Source organism: Salmo trutta, chromosome 33 (assembly GCF_901001165.1).
Source record: "Salmo trutta chromosome 33, fSalTru1.1, whole genome shotgun sequence".
NCBI lineage: Eukaryota > Metazoa > Chordata > Actinopteri > Salmoniformes > Salmonidae > Salmo > Salmo trutta.
In genome coordinates this window covers 16,268,097-16,289,699 of record NC_042989.1, presented here as the reverse complement: position 1 = coordinate 16,289,699, position 21,603 = coordinate 16,268,097, and the positions used below count along the sequence as shown (strand labels likewise).

Genomic DNA, 21,603 nt, shown 5'->3' with positions numbered 1-21,603 from the left:
AGTTGACTAGACAGCCTGTCATAGTGGATAAGGTTCTTACCTTCTAATCACAATATTGACGGGTCGAGTCTCTTCGTGATCGTTTAATTTCATTAGCACAGCTAATTTGGAAATGTTCTTAGTTTCCCGAAATAAGGCTTTGTTCTTGTTGCATTGAAAAGCTCGGACATTGTTATTCAACTTTAATAATCAAGGACTGCGAGGCCTGAGAGATATTGTTTCTGATTCTGCATCGCAAGATGGAGTGATAGAGTGTCTTCGAACTTGTTAAATATCACTAACTTTCCTCATTCGGACAGGTTCACAATTTTGATGTCTATTGTTGCAAAGCAAAGTCTGTATGATGTCATATAGGTCCATATGGCGTAGACTGCGTGGCCTAATGGATAAGGCGTCTGACTTCGAATCAGAAGATTGAGGGTTCGAGTCCCTTCGTGGTTGTTTAAATTGAATGGCTACATTCATTTGGAAATGTTAAAAATTTCCTGAAATAAGGCATTGTTCTTGTTTCTTTGAAAAGCTAGGACATTGTTATGCAACTTTAATATTCTTAAGACTTCGAGGCCTGAGAAACATTGTGTTTGATTCTGTATCACAAGATTGAAGGATCGAGTCTCTTCGTACTTGTCAAAAATCACAATCTTTCCTCATTTGGACAGGTTCAAAATGTTGATGTCTATTGTTGGAAAGCAAAGTCTGAATGATGTCATATTGGAGAAACTTGACTAGACAGCCTGTCATAGTGGATAAGGTGCTTACATTCTAATTACAATATTGACGGGTCGAGTCTCTTCGTGATTGTTTAATTTCATTAGCACAGCTAATTTGGAAATGTTCTTAGTTTCCCGAAATAAGGCTTTGTTCTTGTTGCATTGAAAAGCTCGGACGTTCGAGTCTCTTCGTGGTTGTTTAAATTGAATAGCTCAGATCATTTGGAAATGTTTCAAATTTCCTGAAAAAAGGCATTGTTCTTGTTTCTTTGAAAAGCTAGGACATTGTTATGCAACTTTAATAATCTTAAGACTTTGAGGCCTGAGAAACATTGTGTTTGATTCTGTATCACAAGATTGAAGGATCGAGTCTCTTCGTACTTGTCAAAAATCACCATCTTTCCTCATTCGGACAGGTTCAAATGTTGATGTCTATTGTTGGAAAGCAAAGTCTGTATGATGTCATATTGGAGAAAGTTGACTAGACAGCCTGTCATAGTGGATAAGGTTCTTACCTTCTAATCACAATATTGACGGGTCGAGTCTCTTCGTGATCGTTTAATTTCATTAGCACAGCTAATTTGGAAATGTTCTTAGTTTCCCGAAATAAGGCTTTGTTCTTGTTGCATTGAAAAGCTCGGACATTGTTATTCAACTTTAATAATCAAGGACTGCGAGGCCTGAGAGATATTGTTTCTGATTCTGCATCGCAAGATGGAGTGATAGAGTGTCTTCGAACTTGTTAAATATCACTAACTTTCCTCATTCGGACAGGTTCACAATTTTGATGTCTATTGTTGCAAAGCAAAGTCTGTATGATGTCATATAGATCCATATGGCGTAGACTGCGTGGCCTAATGGATAAGGCGTCTGACTTCGAATCAGAAGATTGAGGGTTCGAGTCCCTTCGTGGTTGTTTAAATTGAATGGCTCCATTCATTTGGAAATGTTAAAAATTTCCTGAAATAAGGCATTGTTCTTGTTTCTTTGAAAAGCTAGGACATTGTTATGCAACTTTAATATTCTTAAGACTTCGAGGCCTGAGAAACATTGTGTTTGATTCTGTATCACAAGATTGAAGGATCGAGTCTCTTCGTACTTGTCAAAAATCACAATCTTTCCTCATTTGGACAGGTTCAAAATGTTGATGTCTATTGTTGGAAAGCAAAGTCTGAATGATGTCATATTGGAGAAACTTGACTAGACAGCCTGTCATAGTGGATAAGGTGCTTACATTCTAATTACAATATTGACGGGTCGAGTCTCTTCGTGATTGTTTAATTTCATTAGCACAGCTAATTTGGAAATGTTCTTAGTTTCCCGAAATAAGGCTTTGTTCTTGTTGCATTGAAAAGCTCGGACGTTCGAGTCTCTTCGTGGTTGTTTAAATTGAATAGCTCAGATCATTTGGAAATGTTTCAAATTTCCTGAAAAAAGGCATTGTTCTTGTTTCTTTGAAAAGCTAGGACATTGTTATGCAACTTTAATAATCTTAAGACTTTGAGGCCTGAGAAACATTGTGTTTGATTCTGTATCACAAGATTGAAGGATCGAGTCTCTTCGTACTTGTCAAAAATCACCATCTTTCCTCATTCGGACAGGTTCAAATGTTGATGTCTATTGTTGGAAAGCAAAGTCTGTATGATGTCATATTGGAGAAAGTTGACTAGACAGCCTGTCATAGTGGATAAGGTTCTTACCTTCTAATCACAATATTGACGGGTCGAGTCTCTTCGTGATCGTTTAATTTCATTAGCACAGCTAATTTGGAAATGTTCTTAGTTTCCCGAAATAAGGCTTTGTTCTTGTTGCATTGAAAAGCTCGGACATTGTTATTCAACTTTAATAATCAAGGACTGCGAGGCCTGAGAGATATTGTTTCTGATTCTGCATCGCAAGATGGAGTGATAGAGTGTCTTCGAACTTGTTAAATATCACTAACTTTCCTCATTCGGACAGGTTCACAATTTTGATGTCTATTGTTGCAAAGCAAAGTCTGTATGATGTCATATAGATCCATATGGCGTAGACTGCGTGGCCTAATGGATAAGGCGTCTGACTTCGAATCAGAAGATTGAGGGTTCGAGTCCCTTCGTGGTTGTTTAAATTGAATGGCTCCATTCATTTGGAAATGTTAAAAATTTCCTGAAATAAGGCATTGTTCTTGTTTCTTTGAAAAGCTAGGACATTGTTATGCAACTTTAATATTCTTAAGACTTCGAGGCCTGAGAAACATTGTGTTTGATTCTGTATCACAAGATTGAAGGATCGAGTCTCTTCGTACTTGTCAAAAATCACAATCTTTCCTCATTTGGACAGGTTCAAAATGTTGATGTCTATTGTTGGAAAGCAAAGTCTGTATGATGTCATATTGGAGAAACTTGACTAGACAGCCTGTCATAGTGGATAAGGTGCTTACATTCTAATTACAATATTGACGGGTCGAGTCTCTTCGTGATTGTTTAATTTCATTAGCACAGCTAATTTGGAAATGTTCTTAGTTTCCCGAAATAAGGCTTTGTTCTTGTTGCATTGAAAAGCTCGGACGTTCGAGTCTCTTCGTGGTTGTTTAAATTGAATAGCTCAGATCATTTGGAAATGTTTCAAATTTCCTGAAAAAAGGCATTGTTCTTGTTTCTTTGAAAAGCTAGGACATTGTTATGCAACTTTAATAATCTTAAGACTTTGAGGCCTGAGAAACATTGTGTTTGATTCTGTATCACAAGATTGAAGGATCGAGTCTCTTCGTACTTGTCAAAAATCACCATCTTTCCTCATTCGGACAGGTTCAAATGTTGATGTCTATTGTTGGAAAGCAAAGTCTGTATGATGTCATATTGGAGAAAGTTGACTAGACAGCCTGTCATAGTGGATAAGGTTCTTACCTTCTAATCACAATATTGACGGGTCGAGTCTCTTCGTGATTGTTTAATTTCATTAGCACAGCTAATTTGGAAATGTTCTTAGTTTCCCGAAATAAGGCTTTGTTCTTGTTGCATTGAAAAGCTCGGACGTTCGAGTCTCTTCGTGGTTGTTTAAATTGAATAGCTCAGATCATTTGGAAATGTTTCAAATTTCCTGAAAAAAGGCATTGTTCTTGTTTCTTTGAAAAGCTAGGACATTGTTATGCAACTTTAATAATCTTAAGACTTCGAGGCCTGAGAAACATTGTGTTTGATTCTGTATCACAAGATTGAAGGATCGAGTCTCTTCGTACTTGTCAAAAATCACCATCTTTCCTCATTCAGACAGGTTCAAATGTTGATGTCTATTGTTGGAAAGCAAAGTCTGTATGATGTCATATTGGAGAAAGTTGACTAGACAGCCTGTCATAGTGGATAAGGTTCTTACCTTCTAATCACAATATTGACGGGTCGAGTCTCTTCGTGATCGTTTAATTTCATTAGCACAGCTAATTTGGAAATGTTCTTAGTTTCCCGAAATAAGGCTTTGTTCTTGTTGCATTGAAAAGCTCGGACATTGTTATTCAACTTTAATAATCAAGGACTGCGAGGCCTGAGAGATATTGTTTCTGATTCTGCATCGCAAGATGGAGTGATAGAGTGTCTTCGAACTTGTTAAATATCACTAACTTTCCTCATTCGGACAGGTTCACAATTTTGATGTCTATTGTTGCAAAGCAAAGTCTGTATGATGTCATATAGGTCTATATGGCGTAGACTGCGTGGCCTAATGGATAAGGCGTCTGACTTCGAATCAGAAGATTGAGGGTTCGAGTCCCTTCGTGGTTGTTTAAATTGAATGGCTACATTCATTTGGAAATGTTAAAAATTTCCTGAAATAAGGCATTGTTCTTGTTTCTTTGAAAAGCTAGGACATTGTTATGCAACTTTAATATTCTTAAGACTTCGAGGCCTGAGAAACATTGTGTTTGATTCTGTATCACAAGATTGAAGGATCGAGTCTCTTCGTACTTGTCAAAAATCACAATCTTTCCTCATTTGGACAGGTTCAAAATGTTGATGTCTATTGTTGGAAAGCAAAGTCTGAATGATGTCATATTGGAGAAACTTGACTAGACAGCCTGTCATAGTGGATAAGGTGCTTACATTCTAATTACAATATTGACGGGTCGAGTCTCTTCGTGATTGTTTAATTTCATTAGCACAGCTAATTTGGAAATGTTCTTAGTTTCCCGAAATAAGGCTTTGTTCTTGTTGCATTGAAAAGCTCGGACGTTCGAGTCTCTTCGTGGTTGTTTAAATTGAATAGCTCAGATCATTTGGAAATGTTTCAAATTTCCTGAAAAAAGGCATTGTTCTTGTTTCTTTGAAAAGCTAGGACATTGTTATGCAACTTTGAAAATCACTAACTTTCTCTCTCGACAGGTTCCAATTTGATGTCTATTGTTGCAAAGCAAAGTCTGTATGATGTCATATGATGTCCTATGTTGTAAGACGTCTGGCTAATGGATGGCGTCTGACTTCGATCAGAAGATTGAGGGTTCGAGTCCTTCGTGGTTACTTAATGAATGAGCTGTTCATTTGGAATGTTGTTCTGAAATAAGGCATTGCTCTTCTTTGAAAAAAAGCTAGGACATTGTTATGCAACTTTAATAATCAAGACTTCGAGCCTGAGAAACATTGTGTTTGATTCTGTATCACAAGATTGAAGGATCGAGTCTCTTCGTACTTGTCAAAAATCGCCAACTTTCCTCATTCGGACAGTTCAAAATGTTGATGTCTATTGTTGCAAAGCAAAGTCTGTATGATGTCATATTGGAGAAACTTGAGTAGACAGCCTGTCATAGTGGATAAGGTGCTTACATTCTAATTACAATATTGACGGGTCGAGTCTCTTCGTGATTGTTTAATTTCATTAGCACAGCTAATTTGGAAATGTTCTTAGTTTCCCGAAATAAGGCTTTGTTCTTGTTGCATTGAAAAGCTCGGACGTTCGAGTCTCTTCGTGGTTGTTTAAATTGAATAGCTCAGATCATTTGGAAATGTTTCAAATTTCCTGAAAAAAGGCATTGTTCTTGTTTCTTTGAAAAGCTAGGACATTGTTATGCAACTTTAATAATCTTAAGACTTCGAGGCCTGAGAAACATTGTGTTTGATTCTGTATCACAAGATTGAAGGATCGAGTCTCTTCGTACTTGTCAAAAATCACCATCTTTCCTCATTCGGACAGGTTCAAAATGTTGATGTCTATTGTTGCAAAGCAAAGTCTGTATGATGTCATATTGGAGAAACTTGACTAGACAGCCTGTCATAGTGGATAAGGTGCTTACCTTCTAATCACAATATTGACGGGTCGAGTCTCTTCGTGATCGTTTAATTTCATTAGCACAGCTAATTTGGAAATGTTCTTAGTTTCCCGAAATAAGGCTTTGTTCTTGTTGCATTGAAAAGCTCGGACATTGTTATTCAACTTTAATAATCAAGGACTGCGAGGCCTGAGAGATATTGTTTCTGATTCTGCATCGCAAGATGGAGTGATAGAGTGTCTTCGAACTTGTTAATATCACTAACTTTCCTCATTCGGACAGGTTCACAATTTTGATGTCTATTGTTGCAAAGCAAAGTCTGTATGATGTCATATAGGTCCATATGGCGTAGACTGCGTGGCCTAATGGATAAGGCGTCTGACTTCGAATCAGAAGATTGAGGGTTCGAGTCCCTTCGTGGTTGTTTAAATTGAATGGCTCCATTCATTTGGAAATGTTAAAAATTTCCTGAAATAAGGCATTGTTCTTGTTTCTTTGAAAAGCTAGGACATTGTTATGCAACTTTAATATTCTTAAGACTTCGAGGCCTGAGAAACATTGTGTTTGATTCTGTATCACAAGATTGAAGGATCGAGTCTCTTCGTACTTGTCAAAAATCGCCAACTTTCCTCATTCGGACAGGTTCAAAATGTTGATGTCTATTGTTGCAAAGCAAAGTCTGTATGATGTCATATAGCAGAAACTTGAGTAGACATCCTGGAATAGTTGAAAAGGCGCTTGCCTTCTAACCACAATATTGAGGGGTCGAGTCTCTTTGTGATCGTTTAATTTCATTAGCTCAGCTAATTTGGAAATGTTCGCAAATTCCCGAAATAAGGCTTTGTTCTTGTTGCATTGAAAAGCTCGGACATTGTTATGCAACTTTGATAATCAAGGACTGCGAGGCCTGAGAGATATTGTGTCTGATTCTGCATCGCAAGATGGAGTGATAGAGTGTCTTCGAACTTGTTAAATATCACTAACTTTCCTCATTCGGACAGGTTCACAATTTTGATGTCTATTGTTGCAAAGCAAAGTCTGTATGATGTCATATAGGTCCATATGATGTAGACGGCGTGGCCTAACGGATAAGGCGTCTGACTTCGAATCAGAAGATTGAGGGTTCGAGTCCCTTCGTGGTTGTTTAAATTGTATAGCTCAATTCATTTGTAAATGAAAAGCTAGGACATTGTTATGCAACTTTAATAATCTTAAGACTTCGAGGCCTGAGAAACATTGTGTTTGATTCTGTATCACAAGATTGAAGGATCGAGTCTCTTCGTACTTGTCAAAAATCGCCAACTTTCCTCATTCGGACAGGTTCAAAATGTTGATGTCTATTGTTGCAAAGCAAAGTCTGTATGATGTCATATTGGAGAAACTTGAGTAGACAGCCTGTCATAGTGGATAAGGTGCTTACATTCTAATCACAATATTGACGGGTAGAGTCTCTTCGTGATTATTTAATTTCATTAGCACAGCTAATTTGGAAATGTTCTTAGTGTCCCGAAATAATGCTTTGTTCTTGTTGCATTGAAAAGCTCGGACGTTCGAGTCCCTTCGTGGTTGTTTAAATTGAATAGCTCAGATCATTTGGAAATGTTTCAAATTTCCTGAAAAAAGGCATTGTTCTTGTTTCTTTGAAAAGCTAGGACATTGTTATGCAACTTTAATAATCTTAAGACTTCGAGGCCTGAGAAACATTGTGTTTGATTCTGTATCACAAGATTGAAGGATCGAGTCTCTTCGTACTTGTCAAAAATCGCCAACTTTCCTCATTCGGACAGGTTCAAAATGTTGATGTCTATTGTTGCAAAGCAAAGTCTGTATGATGTCATATAGCAGAAACTTGAGTAGACATCCTGGAATAGTTGAAAAGGCGCTTGCCTTCTAACCACAATATTGAGGGGTCGAGTCTCTTTGTGATCGTTTAATTTCATTAGCTCAGCTAATTTGGAAATGTTCGCAAATTCCCGAAATAAGGCTTTGTTCTTGTTGCATTGAAAAGCTCGGACATTGTTATGCAACTTTGATAATCAAGGACTGCGAGGCCTGAGAGATATTGTGTTTGATTCTGCATCGCAAGATTGAGTGATCGAGTGTCTTCGTACTTGTTAAATATCACTAACTTTCCTCATTCGGACAGGTTCACAATTTTGATGTCTATTGTTGCAAAGCAAAGTCTGTATGATGTCATATAGGTCCATATGATGTAGACGGTGTGGCCTAACGGATAAGGCGTCTGACTTCGAATCAGAAGATTGAGGGTTCGAGTCCGTTCGTGGTTGTTTAAATTGTATAGCTCAATTCATTTGGAAATGAAAAGCTAGGACATTGTTATGCAACTTTAATAATCTTAAGACTTCGAGGCCTGAGAAACATTGTGTTTGATTCTGTATCACAAGATTGAAGGATCGAGTCTCTTCGTACTTGTCAAAAATCGCCAACTTTCCTCATTCGGACAGGTTCAAAATGTTGATGTCTATTGTTGCAAAGCAAAGTCTGTATGATGTCATATTGGAGAAACTTGAGTAGACAGCCTGTCATAGTGGATAAGGTGCTTACATTCTAATCACAATATTGACGGGTAGAGTCTCTTCGTGATTATTTAATTTCATTAGCACAGCTAATTTGGAAATGTTCTTAGTGTCCCGAAATAAGGCTTTGTTCTTGTTGCATTGAAAAGCTCGGACGTTCGAGTCTCTTCGTGGTTGTTTAAATTGAATAGCTCAGATCATTTGGAAATGTTTCAAATTTCCTGAAAAAAGGCATTGTTCTTGTTTCTTTGAAAAGCTAGGACATTGTTATGCAACTTTAATAATCTTAAGACTTCGAGGCCTGAGAAACATTGTGTTTGATTCTGTATCACAAGATTGAAGGATCGAGTCTCTTCGTACTTGTCAAAAATCACCATCTTTCCTCATTCGGACAGGTTCAAATGTTGATGTCTATTGTTGCAAAGCAAAGTCTGTATGATGTCATATAGGCAGAAACTTGAGTAGACAGCCTGTCATAGTGGATAAGGCTTCTTACCTTCTAATCACAATATTGACGGGGTCGAGTCTCTTTGTGATCGTTTAATTTCATTAGCTCAGCTAATTTGGAAATGTTCGCAAATTCCCGAAATAAGGCTTTGTTCTTGTTGCATTGAAAAGCTCGGACATTGTTATGCAACTTTGATAATCAAGGACTGCGAGGCCTGAGAGATATTGTGTCTGATTCTGCATCGCAAGATGGAGTGATAGAGTGTCTTCGTACTTGTTAAATATCACTAACTTTCCTCATTCGGACAGGTTCACAATTTTGATGTCTATTGTTGCAAAGCAAAGTCTGTATGATGTCATATAGGTCCATATGATGTAGACGGCGTGGCCTAACGGATAAGGCGTCTGACTTCGAATCAGAAGATTGAGGGTTCGAGTCCCTTCGTGGTTGTTTAAATTGTATAGCTCAATTCATTTGGAAATGAAAAGCTAGGACATTGTTATGCAACTTTAATAATCTTAAGACTTCGAGGCCTGAGAAACATTGTGTTTGATTCTGTATCACAAGATTGAAGGATCGAGTCTCTTCGTACTTGTCAAAAATCGCCAACTTTCCTCATTCGGACAGGTTCAAAATGTTGATGTCTATTGTTGCAAAGCAAAGTCTGTATGATGTCATATTGGAGAAACTTGAGTAGACAGCCTGTCATAGTGGATAAGGTGCTTACATTCTAATCACAATATTGACGGGTAGAGTCTCTTCGTGATTATTTAATTTCATTAGCACAGCTAATTTGGAAATGTTCTTAGTGTCCCGAAATAATGCTTTGTTCTTGTTGCATTGAAAAGCTCGGACGTTCGAGTCCCTTCGTGGTTGTTTAAATTGAATAGCTCAGATCATTTGGAAATGTTTCAAATTTCCTGAAAAAAGGCATTGTTCTTGTTTCTTTGAAAAGCTAGGACATTGTTATGCAACTTTAATAATCTTAAGACTTCGAGGCCTGAGAAACATTGTGTTTGATTCTGTATCACAAGATTGAAGGATCGAGTCTCTTCGTACTTGTCAAAAATCACCATCTTTCCTCATTCGGACAGGTTCAAAATGTTGATGTCTATTGTTGCAAAGCAAAGTCTGTATGATGTCATATAGCAGAAACTTGAGTAGACATCCTGGAATAGTTGAAAAGGCGCTTGCCTTCTAACCACAATATTGAGGGGTCGAGTCTCTTTGTGATCGTTTAATTTCATTAGCTCAGCTAATTTGGAAATGTTCGCAAATTCCCGAAATAAGGCTTTGTTCTTGTTGCATTGAAAAGCTCGGACATTGTTATGCAACTTTGATAATCAAGGACTGCGAGGCCTGAGAGATATTGTGTCTGATTCTGCATCGCAAGATGGAGTGATAGAGTGTCTTCGTACTTGTTAAATATCACTAACTTTCCTCATTCGGACAGGTTCACAATTTTGATGTCTATTGTTGCAAAGCAAAGTCTGTATGATGTCATATAGGTCCATATGATGTAGACGGCGTGGCCTAACGGATAAGGCGTCTGACTTCGAATCAGAAGATTGAGGGTTCGAGTCCCTTCGTGGTTGTTTAAATTGTATAGCTCAATTCATTTGGAAATGAAAAGCTAGGACATTGTTATGCAACTTTAATAATCTTAAGACTTCGAGGCCTGAGAAACATTGTGTTTGATTCTGTATCACAAGATTGAAGGATCGAGTCTCTTCGTACTTGTCAAAAATCGCCAACTTTCCTCATTCGGACAGGTTCAAAATGTTGATGTCTATTGTTGCAAAGCAAAGTCTGTATGATGTCATATTGGAGAAACTTGAGTAGACAGCCTGTCATAGTGGATAAGGTGCTTACATTCTAATCACAATATTGACGGGTAGAGTCTCTTCGTGATTATTTAATTTCATTAGCACAGCTAATTTGGAAATGTTCTTAGTGTCCCGAAATAATGCTTTGTTCTTGTTGCATTGAAAAGCTCGGACGTTCGAGTCCCTTCGTGGTTGTTTAAATTGAATAGCTCAGATCATTTGGAAATGTTTCAAATTTCCTGAAAAAAGGCATTGTTCTTGTTTCTTTGAAAAGCTAGGACATTGTTATGCAACTTTAATAATCTTAAGACTTCGAGGCCTGAGAAACATTGTGTTTGATTCTGTATCACAAGATTGAAGGATCGAGTCTCTTCGTACTTGTCAAAAATCACCATCTTTCCTCATTCGGACAGGTTCAAAATGTTGATGTCTATTGTTGCAAAGCAAAGTCTGTATGATGTCATATAGCAGAAACTTGAGTAGACATCCTGGAATAGTTGAAAAGGCGCTTGCCTTCTAACCACAATATTGAGGGGTCGAGTCTCTTTGTGATCGTTTAATTTCATTAGCTCAGCTAATTTGGAAATGTTCGCAAATTCCCGAAATAAGGCTTTGTTCTTGTTGCATTGAAAAGCTCGGACATTGTTATGCAACTTTGATAATCAAGGACTGCGAGGCCTGAGAGATATTGTGTCTGATTCTGCATCGCAAGATGGAGTGATAGAGTGTCTTCGTACTTGTTAAATATCACTAACTTTCCTCATTCGGACAGGTTCACAATTTTGATGTCTATTGTTGCAAAGCAAAGTCTGTATGATGTCATATAGGTCCATATGATGTAGACGGCGTGGCCTAACGGATAAGGCGTCTGACTTCGAATCAGAAGATTGAGGGTTCGAGTCCCTTCGTGGTTGTTTAAATTGTATAGCTCAATTCATTTGGAAATGAAAAGCTAGGACATTGTTATGCAACTTTAATAATCTTAAGACTTCGAGGCCTGAGAAACATTGTGTTTGATTCTGTATCACAAGATTGAAGGATCGAGTCTCTTCGTACTTGTCAAAAATCGCCAACTTTCCTCATTCGGACAGGTTCAAAATGTTGATGTCTATTGTTGCAAAGCAAAGTCTGTATGATGTCATATTGGAGAAACTTGAGTAGACAGCCTGTCATAGTGGATAAGGTGCTTACATTCTAATCACAATATTGACGGGTAGAGTCTCTTCGTGATTATTTAATTTCATTAGCACAGCTAATTTGGAAATGTTCTTAGTGTCCCGAAATAATGCTTTGTTCTTGTTGCATTGAAAAGCTCGGACGTTCGAGTCCCTTCGTGGTTGTTTAAATTGAATAGCTCAGATCATTTGGAAATGTTTCAAATTTCCTGAAAAAAGGCATTGTTCTTGTTTCTTTGAAAAGCTAGGACATTGTTATGCAACTTTAATAATCTTAAGACTTCGAGGCCTGAGAAACATTGTGTTTGATTCTGTATCACAAGATTGAAGGATCGAGTCTCTTCGTACTTGTCAAAAATCACCATCTTTCCTCATTCGGACAGGTTCAAAATGTTGATGTCTATTGTTGCAAAGCAAAGTCTGTATGATGTCATATAGCAGAAACTTGAGTAGACATCCTGGAATAGTTGAAAAGGCGCTTGCCTTCTAACCACAATATTGAGGGGTCGAGTCTCTTTGTGATCGTTTAATTTCATTAGCTCAGCTAATTTGGAAATGTTCGCAAATTCCCGAAATAAGGCTTTGTTCTTGTTGCATTGAAAAGCTCGGACATTGTTATGCAACTTTGATAATCAAGGACTGCGAGGCCTGAGAGATATTGTGTCTGATTCTGCATCGCAAGATGGAGTGATAGAGTGTCTTCGTACTTGTTAAATATCACTAACTTTCCTCATTCGGACAGGTTCACAATTTTGATGTCTATTGTTGCAAAGCAAAGTCTGTATGATGTCATATAGGTCCATATGATGTAGACGGCGTGGCCTACGGGATAAGGCGTCTGACTTCGAATCAGAAGATTGAGGGTTTGAGTCCCTTCGTGGTTGTTTAAATTGTATAGCTCAATTCATTTGGAAATGAAAAGCTAGGACATTGTTATGCAACTTTAATAATCTTAAGACTTCGAGGCCTGAGAAACATTGTGTTTGATTCTGTATCACAAGATTGAAGGATCGAGTCTCTTCGTACTTGTCAAAAATCGCCAACTTTCCTCATTCGGACAGGTTCAAAATGTTGATGTCTATTGTTGCAAAGCAAAGTCTGTATGATGTCATATTGGAGAAACTTGAGTAGACAGCCTGTCATAGTGGATAAGGTGCTTACATTCTAATCACAATATTGACGGGTAGAGTCTCTTCGTGATTATTTAATTTCATTAGCACAGCTAATTTGGAAATGTTCTTAGTGTCCCGAAATAATGCTTTGTTCTTGTTGCATTGAAAAGCTCGGACGTTCGAGTCCCTTCGTGGTTGTTTAAATTGAATAGCTCAGATCATTTGGAAATGTTTCAAATTTCCTGAAAAAAGGCATTGTTCTTGTTTCTTTGAAAAGCTAGGACATTGTTATGCAACTTTAATAATCTTAAGACTTCGAGGCCTGAGAAACATTGTGTTTGATTCTGTATCACAAGATTGAAGGATCGAGTCTCTTCGTACTTGTCAAAAATCACCATCTTTCCTCATTCGGACAGGTTCAAATGTTGATGTCTATTGTTGCAAAGCAAAGTCTGTATGATGTCATATAGCAGAAACTTGAGTAGACATCCTGGAATAGTTGAAAAGGCGCTTGCCTTCTAACCACAATATTGAGGGGTCGAGTCTCTTTGTGATCGTTTAATTTCATTAGCTCAGCTAATTTGGAAATGTTCGCAAATTCCCGAAATAAGGCTTTGTTCTTGTTGCATTGAAAAGCTCGGACATTGTTATGCAACTTTGATAATCAAGGACTGCGAGGCCTGAGAGATATTGTGTCTGATTCTGCATCGCAAGATGGAGTGATAGAGTGTCTTCGTACTTGTTAAATATCACTAACTTTCCTCATTCGGACAGGTTCACAATTTTGATGTCTATTGTTGCAAAGCAAAGTCTGTATGATGTCATATAGGTCCATATGATGTAGACGGCGTGGCCTAACGGATAAGGCGTCTGACTTCGAATCAGAAGATTGAGGGTTCGAGTCCCTTCGTGGTTGTTTAAATTGTATAGCTCAATTCATTTGGAAATGAAAAGCTAGGACATTGTTATGCAACTTTAATAATCTTAAGACTTCGAGGCCTGAGAAACATTGTGTTTGATTCTGTATCACAAGATTGAAGGATCGAGTCTCTTCGTACTTGTCAAAAATCGCCAACTTTCCTCATTCGGACATGTTCAAAATGTTGATGTCTATTGTTGCAAAGCAAAGTCTGTATGATGTCATATTGGAGAAACTTGAGTAGACAGCCTGTCATAGTGGATAAGGTGCTTACATTCTAATCACAATATTGACGGGTAGAGTCTCTTCGTGATTATTTAATTTCATTAGCACAGCTAATTTGGAAATGTTCTTAGTGTCCCGAAATAATGCTTTGTTCTTGTTGCATTGAAAAGCTCGGACGTTCGAGTCCCTTCGTGGTTGTTTAAATTGAATAGCTCAGATCATTTGGAAATGTTTCAAATTTCCTGAAAAAAGGCATTGTTCTTGTTTCTTTGAAAAGCTAGGACATTTTTATGCAACTTTAATAATCTTAAGACTTCGAGGCCTGAGAAACATTGTGTTTGATTCTGTATCACAAGATTGAAGGATCGAGTCTCTTCGTACTTGTCAAAAATCACCATCTTTCCTCATTCGGACAGGTTCAAAATGTTGATGTCTATTGTTGCAAAGCAAAGTCTGTATGATGTCATATAGCAGAAACTTGAGTAGACATCCTGGAATAGTTGAAAAGGCGCTTGCCTTCTAACCACAATATTGAGGGGTCGAGTCTCTTTGTGATCGTTTAATTTCATTAGCTCAGCTAATTTGGAAATGTTCGCAAATTCCCGAAATAAGGCTTTGTTCTTGTTGCATTGAAAAGCTCGGACATTGTTATGCAACTTTGATAATCAAGGACTGCGAGGCCTGAGAGATATTGTGTCTGATTCTGCATCGCAAGATGGAGTGATAGAGTGTCTTCGTACTTGTTAAATATCACTAACTTTCCTCATTCGGACAGTTTAACAATTTTGATGTCTATTGTTGCAAAGCAAAGTCTGTATGATGTCATATAGGCCCATATGATGTAGACTCCGTGGCCTAATGGATAAGGCGTCTGACTTCGAATCAGAAGATTGAGGGTTCGAGTCCCTTCGTGGTTGTTTAAATTGAATAATGACTTCATTTGGAAATGTTGAAAATTTCCTGAAATAAGGCATTGTTCTTGTTTCTTTGAAAAGCTAGGACATTGTTATGCAACTTTAATATTCTTAAGACTTCGGGGCCTGAGAAACATTGTGTTTGATTCTGTATCACAAGATTGAAGGATCAAGTCTCTTCTTTCTTGTCAAAAATCACCATCTTTCCTCATTCAGACAGGTTCAAAATGTTGATGTCTATTGTTGCAAAGCAAAGTCTGTATGATGTCATATTGGAGAAAGTTGACTAGGCAGCCTGTCATAGTGGATAAGGTTCTTACCTTCTAATCACAATATTGACAGGTCGAGTCTCTTCGTGATCGTTTAATTTCATTAGCACAGCTAATTTGGAAATGTTCTTAGTTTCCCGAAATAAGGCTTTGTTCTTGTTGCATTGAAAAGCTCGTACGTTCGAGTCCCTTCGTGGTTGTTTAAATTGAATAGCTCAGATCATTTGGAAATGTTTCAAATTTCCTGAAAAAAGGCATTGTTCTTATTTCTTTGAAAAGCTAGGACATTGTTATGCAACTTTAATAATCTTAAGACTTCGAGGCCTGAGAAACGTTGTGTTTGATTCTGTATCACAAGATTGAAGGATCGAGTCTCTTCGTACTTGTCAAAAATCACCATCTTTCCTCATTCGGACAGGTTCAAAATGTTGATGTTTATTGTTGCAAAGCAAAGTCTGTATGATGTCATATAGCAGAAACTTGAGTAGACATCCTGGAATAGTTGAAAAGGCGCTTGCCTTCTAGCAACAATATTGAGGGGTCGAGTCTCTTTGTGATCGTTTAATTTCATTAGCTCAGCTAATTTGGAAATGTTCGCAAATTCCCGAAATAAGGCTTTGTGCTTGTTGCATTGAAAAGCTTGGACATTGTTATGCAACTTTGATAATCAAGGACTGCGAGGCCTGAGAGATATTGTGTCTGATTCTGCATCGCAAGATGGAGTGATAGAGTGTCTTCGTACTTGATAAATATCACTAACTTTCCTCATTCGGACAGGTTCACAATTTTGATGTCTATTGTTGCAAAGCAAAGTCTGTATGATGTCATATAGGTCCATATGATGTAGACTGCGTGGCCTAATGGATAAGGCGTCTGACTTCGAATCAGAATATTGAGGGTTCGAGTCCCTTCGTGGTTGTTTAAATTGAATAGTTCAATTCATTTGGAAATGAAAAGTTAAGACATTGTTATGCAACTTTAATAATCTTAAGACTTCGAGGCCTGAGAAACATTGTGTTTGATTCTGTATCACAAGATTGAAGGATCAAGTCTCTTCTTTCTTGTCAAAAATCACCATCTTTCCTCATTCAGACAGGTTCAAAATGTTGATGTCTATTGTTGCAAAGCAAAGTCTGTATGATGTCATATTGGCGAAAGTTGACTAGGCAGCCTGTCATAGTGGATAAGGTTCTTACCTTCTAATCACAATATTGACAGGTCGAGTCTCTTCGTGATCGTTTAATTTCATTAGCACAGCTAATTTGGAAATGTTCTTAGTTTCCCGAAATAAGGCTATGTTCTTGTTGCATTGAAAAGCTCGGAAATTGTTATGCAACTTTGATAATCAAGGACTGCGAGGCCTGAGAGATATTGTGTCTGATTCTGCATCGCAAGATGGAGTGATAGAGTGTCTTCGTACGTGATAAATATCACTAACTTTCATCATTCGGACAGGTTCACAATTTTGATGTCTATTGTTGCAAAGCAAAGTCTGTATGATGTCATATAGGTCCATATGATGTAGACTGCGTGGCCTAATGGATAAGGTGTCTGACTTTGAATCAGAAGATTGAGGGTTCGAGTCCTTTTTTGGTTGTTTAAATTGAATAATCACTTCATTTGGAAATGTTGAAAATTTCCTGAAATAAGGCATTGTTCTTGTTTCTTTGAAAAGCTAGGAATTTGTTATGCAACTTTAATATTCTTAAGACTTCGTGGCCTGAGAAACATTGTGTTTGATTCTGTATCACAAGATTGAAGGATCGAGTCTCTTCGTACTTGTCAAAAATCACCATCTTACCTCATTCGGACAGGTTCAAAATGTTGATGTCTATTGTTGCAAAGCAAAGTCTGTATGATGTCATATAGCAGAAACTTGAGTAGACATCCTGGAATAGTTGAAAAGGCGCTTGCCTTCTAACCACAATATTGAGGGGTCGAGTCTCTTTGTGATCGTTTAATTTCATTAGCTCAGCTAATTTGGAAATGTTCGCAAATTCCCGAAATAAGGCTTTGTTCTTGTTGCATTGAAAAGCTCGGACATTGTTATGCAACTTTGATAATCAAGGACTGCGAGGCCTGAGAGATATTGTGTCTGATTCTGCATCGCAAGATGGAGTGATAGAGTGTCTTCGTACTTGTTAAATATCACTAACTTTCCTCATTCGGACAGTTTAACAATTTTGATGTCTATTGTTGCAAAGCAAAGTCTGTATGATGTCATATAGGCCCATATGATGTAGACTGCGTGGCCTAATGGATAAGGCGTCTGACTTCGAATCAGAAGATTGAGGGTTCGAGTCCCTTCGTGGTTGTTTAAATTGAATAATGACTTCATTTGGAAATGTTGAAAATTTCCTGAAATAAGGCATTGTTCTTGTTTCTTTGAAAAGCTAGGACATTGTTATGCAACTTTAATATTCTTAAGACTTCGGGGCCTGAGAAACATTGTGTTTGATTCTGTATCACAAGATTGAAGGATCAAGTCTCTTCTTTCTTGTCAAAAATCACCATCTTTCCTCATTCAGACAGGTTCAAAATGTTGATGTCTATTGTTGCAAAGCAAAGTCTGTATGATGTCATATTGGAGAAAGTTGACTAGGCAGCCTGTCATAGTGGATAAGGTTCTTACCTTCTAATCACAATATTGACAGGTCGAGTCTCTTCGTGATCGTTTAATTTCATTAGCACAGCTAATTTGGAAATGTTCTTAGTTTCCCGAAATAAGGCTTTGTTCTTGTTGCATTGAAAAGCTCGTACGTTCGAGTCCCTTCGTGGTTGTTTAAATTGAATAGCTCAGATCATTTGGAAATGTTTCAAATTTCCTGAAAAAAGGCATTGTTCTTATTTCTTTGAAAAGCTAGGACATTGTTATGCAACTTTAATAATCTTAAGACTTCGAGGCCTGAGAAACGTTGTGTTTGATTCTGTATCACAAGATTGAAGGATCGAGTCTCTTCGTACTTGTCAAAAATCACCATCTTTCCTCATTCGGACAGGTTCAAAATGTTGATGTTTATTGTTGCAAAGCAAAGTCTGTATGATGTCATATAGCAGAAACTTGAGTAGACATCCTGGAATAGTTGAAAAGGCGCTTGCCTTCTAGCAACAATATTGAGGGGTCGAGTCTCTTTGTGATCGTTTAATTTCATTAGCTCAGCTAATTTGGAAATGTTCGCAAATTCCCGAAATAAGGCTTTGTGCTTGTTGCATTGAAAAGCTTGGACATTGTTATGCAACTTTGATAATCAAGGACTGCGAGGCCTGAGAGATATTGTGTCTGATTCTGCATCGCAAGATGGAGTGATAGAGTGTCTTCGTACTTGATAAATATCACTAACTTTCCTCATTCGGACAGGTTCACAATTTTGATGTCTATTGTTGCAAAGCAAAGTCTGTATGATGTCATATAGGTCCATATGATGTAGACTGCGTGGCCTAATGGATAAGGCGTCTGACTTTGAATCAGAATATTGAGGGTTCGAGTCCCTTCGTGGTTGTTTAAATTGAATAGTTCAATTCATTTGGAAATGAAAAGTTAAGACATTGTTATGCAACTTTAATAATCTTAAGACTTCGAGGCCTGAGAAACATTGTGTTTGATTCTGTATCACAAGATTGAAGGATCAAGTCTCTTCTTTCTTGTCAAAAATCACCATCTTTCCTCATTCAGACAGGTTCAAAATGTTGATGTCTATTGTTGCAAAGCAAAGTCTGTATGATGTCATATTGGCGAAAGTTGACTAGGCAGCCTGTCATAGTGGATAAGGTTCTTACCTTCTAATCACAATATTGACAGGTCGAGTCTCTTCGTGATCGTTTAATTTCATTAGCACAGCTAATTTGGAAATGTTCTTAGTTTCCCGAAATAAGGCTATGTTCTTGTTGCATTGAAAAGCTCGGAAATTGTTATGCAACTTTGATAATCAAGGACTGCGAGGCCTGAGAGATATTGTGTCTGATTCTGCATCGCAAGATGGAGTGATAGAGTGTCTTCGTACGTGATAAATATCACTAACTTTCATCATTCGGACAGGTTCACAATTTTGATGTCTATTGTTGCAAAGCAAAGTCTGTATGATGTCATATAGGTCCATATGATGTAGACTGCGTGGCCTAATGGATAAGGTGTCTGACTTTGAATCAGAAGATTGAGGGTTCGAGTCCTTTTTTGGTTGTTTAAATTGAATAATCACTTCATTTGGAAATGTTGAAAATTTCCTGAAATAAGGCATTGTTCTTGTTTCTTTGAAAAGCTAGGAATTTGTTATGCAACTTTAATATTCTTAAGACTTCGTGGCCTGAGAAACATTGTGTTTGATTCTGTATCACAAGATTGAAGGATCGAGTCTCTTCGTACTTGTCAAAAATCACCATCTTACCTCATTCGGACAGGTTCAAAATGTTGATGTCTATTGTTGCAAAGCAAAGTCTGTATGATGTCATATAGCAGAAACTTGAGTAGACATCCTGGAATAGTTGAAAAGGCGCTTGCCTTCTAACCACAATATTGAGGGGTCGAGTCTCTTTGTGATCGTTTAATTTCATTAGCTCAGCTAATTTGGAAATGTTCGCAAATTCCCGAAATAAGGCTTTGTTCTTGTTGCATTGAAAAGCTCGGACATTGTTATGCAACTTTGATAATCAAGGACTGCGAGGCCTGAGAGATATTGTGTCTGATTCTGCATCGCAAGATGGAGTGATAGAGTGTCTTCGTACTTGTTAAATATCACTAACTTTCCTCATTCGGACAGTTTAACAATTTTGATGTCTATTGTTGCAAAGCAAAGTCTGTATGATGTCATATAGGCCCATATGATGTAGACTGCGTGGCCTAATGGATAAGGCGTCTGACTTCGAATCAGAAGATTGAGGGTTCGAGTCCCTTCGTGGTTGTTTAAATTGAATAATGACTTCATTTGGAAATGTTGAAAATTTCCTGAAATAAGGCATTGTTCTTGTTTCTTTGAAAAGCTAGGACATTGTTATGCAACTTTAATATTCTTAAGACTTCGGGGCCTGAGAAACATTGTGTTTGATTCTGTATCACAAGATTGAAGGATCAAGTCTCTTCTTTCTTGTCAAAAATCACCATCTTTCCTCATTCAGACAGGTTCAAAATGTTGATGTCTATTGTTGCAAAGCAAAGTCTGTATGATGTCATATTGGAGAAAGTTGACTAGGCAGCCTGTCATAGTGGATAAGGTTCTTACCTTCTAATCACAATATTGACAGGTCGAGTCTCTTCGTGATCGTTTAATTTCATTAGCACAGCTAATTTGGAAATGTTCTTAGTTTCCCGAAATAAGGCTTTGTTCTTGTTGCATTGAAAAGCTCGTACGTTCGAGTCCCTTCGTGGTTGTTTAAATTGAATAGCTCAGATCATTTGGAAATGTTTCAAATTTCCTGAAAAAAGGCATTGTTCTTATTTCTTTGAAAAGCTAGGACATTGTTATGCAACTTTAATAATCTTAAGACTTCGAGGCCTGAGAAACGTTGTGTTTGATTCTGTATCACAAGATTGAAGGATCGAGTCTCTTCGTACTTGTCAAAAATCACCATCTTTCCTCATTCGGACAGGTTCAAAATGTTGATGTTTATTGTTGCAAAGCAAAGTCTGTATGATGTCATATAGCAGAAACTTGAGTAGACATCCTGGAATAGTTGAAAAGGCGCTTGCCTTCTAGCAACAATATTGAGGGGTCGAGTCTCTTTGTGATCGTTTAATTTCATTAGCTCAGCTAATTTGGAAATGTTCGCAAATTCCCGAAATAAGGCTTTGTGCTTGTTGCATTGAAAAGCTTGGACATTGTTATGCAACTTTGATAATCAAGGACTGCGAGGCCTGAGAGATATTGTGTCTGATTCTGCATCGCAAGATGGAGTGATAGAGTGTCTTCGTACTTGATAAATATCACTAACTTTCCTCATTCGGACAGGTTCACAATTTTGATGTCTATTGTTGCAAAGCAAAGTCTGTATGATGTCATATAGGTCCATATGATGTAGACTGCGTGGCCTAATGGATAAGGCGTCTGACTTCGAATCAGAATATTGAGGGTTCGAGTCCCTTCGTGGTTGTTTAAATTGAATAGTTCAATTCATTTGGAAATGAAAAGTTAAGACATTGTTATGCAACTTTAATAATCTTAAGACTTCGAGGCCTGAGAAACATTGTGTTTGATTCTGTATCACAAGATTGAAGGATCAAGTCTCTTCTTTCTTGTCAAAAATCACC

General features: G+C 37.7%; 16 non-coding genes across 16 annotated transcripts; all 16 read left to right on the top strand.

The window, feature by feature from the left end:
* Positions 1 to 368: 368 nt before the first annotated feature.
* Positions 369 to 441, top strand: trnar-ucg (transfer RNA arginine (anticodon UCG)). Its single transcript has one exon. It is a non-coding gene; the product is annotated as a tRNA-Arg (tRNA).
* A 1,112-nt stretch (positions 442 to 1,553) lies between these two features.
* On the top strand, positions 1,554 to 1,626 carry trnar-ucg (transfer RNA arginine (anticodon UCG)). The gene has a single exon. It is a non-coding gene; the product is annotated as a tRNA-Arg (tRNA).
* A 1,112-nt stretch (positions 1,627 to 2,738) lies between these two features.
* On the top strand, positions 2,739 to 2,811 carry trnar-ucg (transfer RNA arginine (anticodon UCG)). The gene has a single exon. It is a non-coding gene; the product is annotated as a tRNA-Arg (tRNA).
* Positions 2,812 to 4,389: 1,578 nt separating this feature from the next.
* Positions 4,390 to 4,462, top strand: trnar-ucg (transfer RNA arginine (anticodon UCG)). The gene has a single exon. It is a non-coding gene; the product is annotated as a tRNA-Arg (tRNA).
* Positions 4,463 to 6,291: 1,829 nt separating this feature from the next.
* trnar-ucg (transfer RNA arginine (anticodon UCG)) lies at positions 6,292 to 6,364 on the top strand. Its single transcript has one exon. It is a non-coding gene; the product is annotated as a tRNA-Arg (tRNA).
* A 646-nt stretch (positions 6,365 to 7,010) lies between these two features.
* On the top strand, positions 7,011 to 7,083 carry trnar-ucg (transfer RNA arginine (anticodon UCG)). The gene has a single exon. It is a non-coding gene; the product is annotated as a tRNA-Arg (tRNA).
* Positions 7,084 to 9,302: 2,219 nt separating this feature from the next.
* trnar-ucg (transfer RNA arginine (anticodon UCG)) lies at positions 9,303 to 9,375 on the top strand. The gene has a single exon. It is a non-coding gene; the product is annotated as a tRNA-Arg (tRNA).
* A 1,072-nt stretch (positions 9,376 to 10,447) lies between these two features.
* trnar-ucg (transfer RNA arginine (anticodon UCG)) lies at positions 10,448 to 10,520 on the top strand. The gene has a single exon. It is a non-coding gene; the product is annotated as a tRNA-Arg (tRNA).
* Positions 10,521 to 11,592: 1,072 nt separating this feature from the next.
* trnar-ucg (transfer RNA arginine (anticodon UCG)) lies at positions 11,593 to 11,665 on the top strand. The gene has a single exon. It is a non-coding gene; the product is annotated as a tRNA-Arg (tRNA).
* Positions 11,666 to 13,881: 2,216 nt separating this feature from the next.
* On the top strand, positions 13,882 to 13,954 carry trnar-ucg (transfer RNA arginine (anticodon UCG)). Its single transcript has one exon. It is a non-coding gene; the product is annotated as a tRNA-Arg (tRNA).
* Positions 13,955 to 15,026: 1,072 nt separating this feature from the next.
* trnar-ucg (transfer RNA arginine (anticodon UCG)) lies at positions 15,027 to 15,099 on the top strand. The gene has a single exon. It is a non-coding gene; the product is annotated as a tRNA-Arg (tRNA).
* Positions 15,100 to 16,211: 1,112 nt separating this feature from the next.
* trnar-ucg (transfer RNA arginine (anticodon UCG)) lies at positions 16,212 to 16,284 on the top strand. Its single transcript has one exon. It is a non-coding gene; the product is annotated as a tRNA-Arg (tRNA).
* Positions 16,285 to 17,607: 1,323 nt separating this feature from the next.
* trnar-ucg (transfer RNA arginine (anticodon UCG)) lies at positions 17,608 to 17,680 on the top strand. The gene has a single exon. It is a non-coding gene; the product is annotated as a tRNA-Arg (tRNA).
* Positions 17,681 to 18,792: 1,112 nt separating this feature from the next.
* Positions 18,793 to 18,865, top strand: trnaq-uug (transfer RNA glutamine (anticodon UUG)). The gene has a single exon. It is a non-coding gene; the product is annotated as a tRNA-Gln (tRNA).
* A 1,323-nt stretch (positions 18,866 to 20,188) lies between these two features.
* On the top strand, positions 20,189 to 20,261 carry trnar-ucg (transfer RNA arginine (anticodon UCG)). Its single transcript has one exon. It is a non-coding gene; the product is annotated as a tRNA-Arg (tRNA).
* Positions 20,262 to 21,373: 1,112 nt separating this feature from the next.
* On the top strand, positions 21,374 to 21,446 carry trnar-ucg (transfer RNA arginine (anticodon UCG)). The gene has a single exon. It is a non-coding gene; the product is annotated as a tRNA-Arg (tRNA).
* The last annotated feature ends 157 nt before the right edge of the window (positions 21,447 to 21,603 follow it).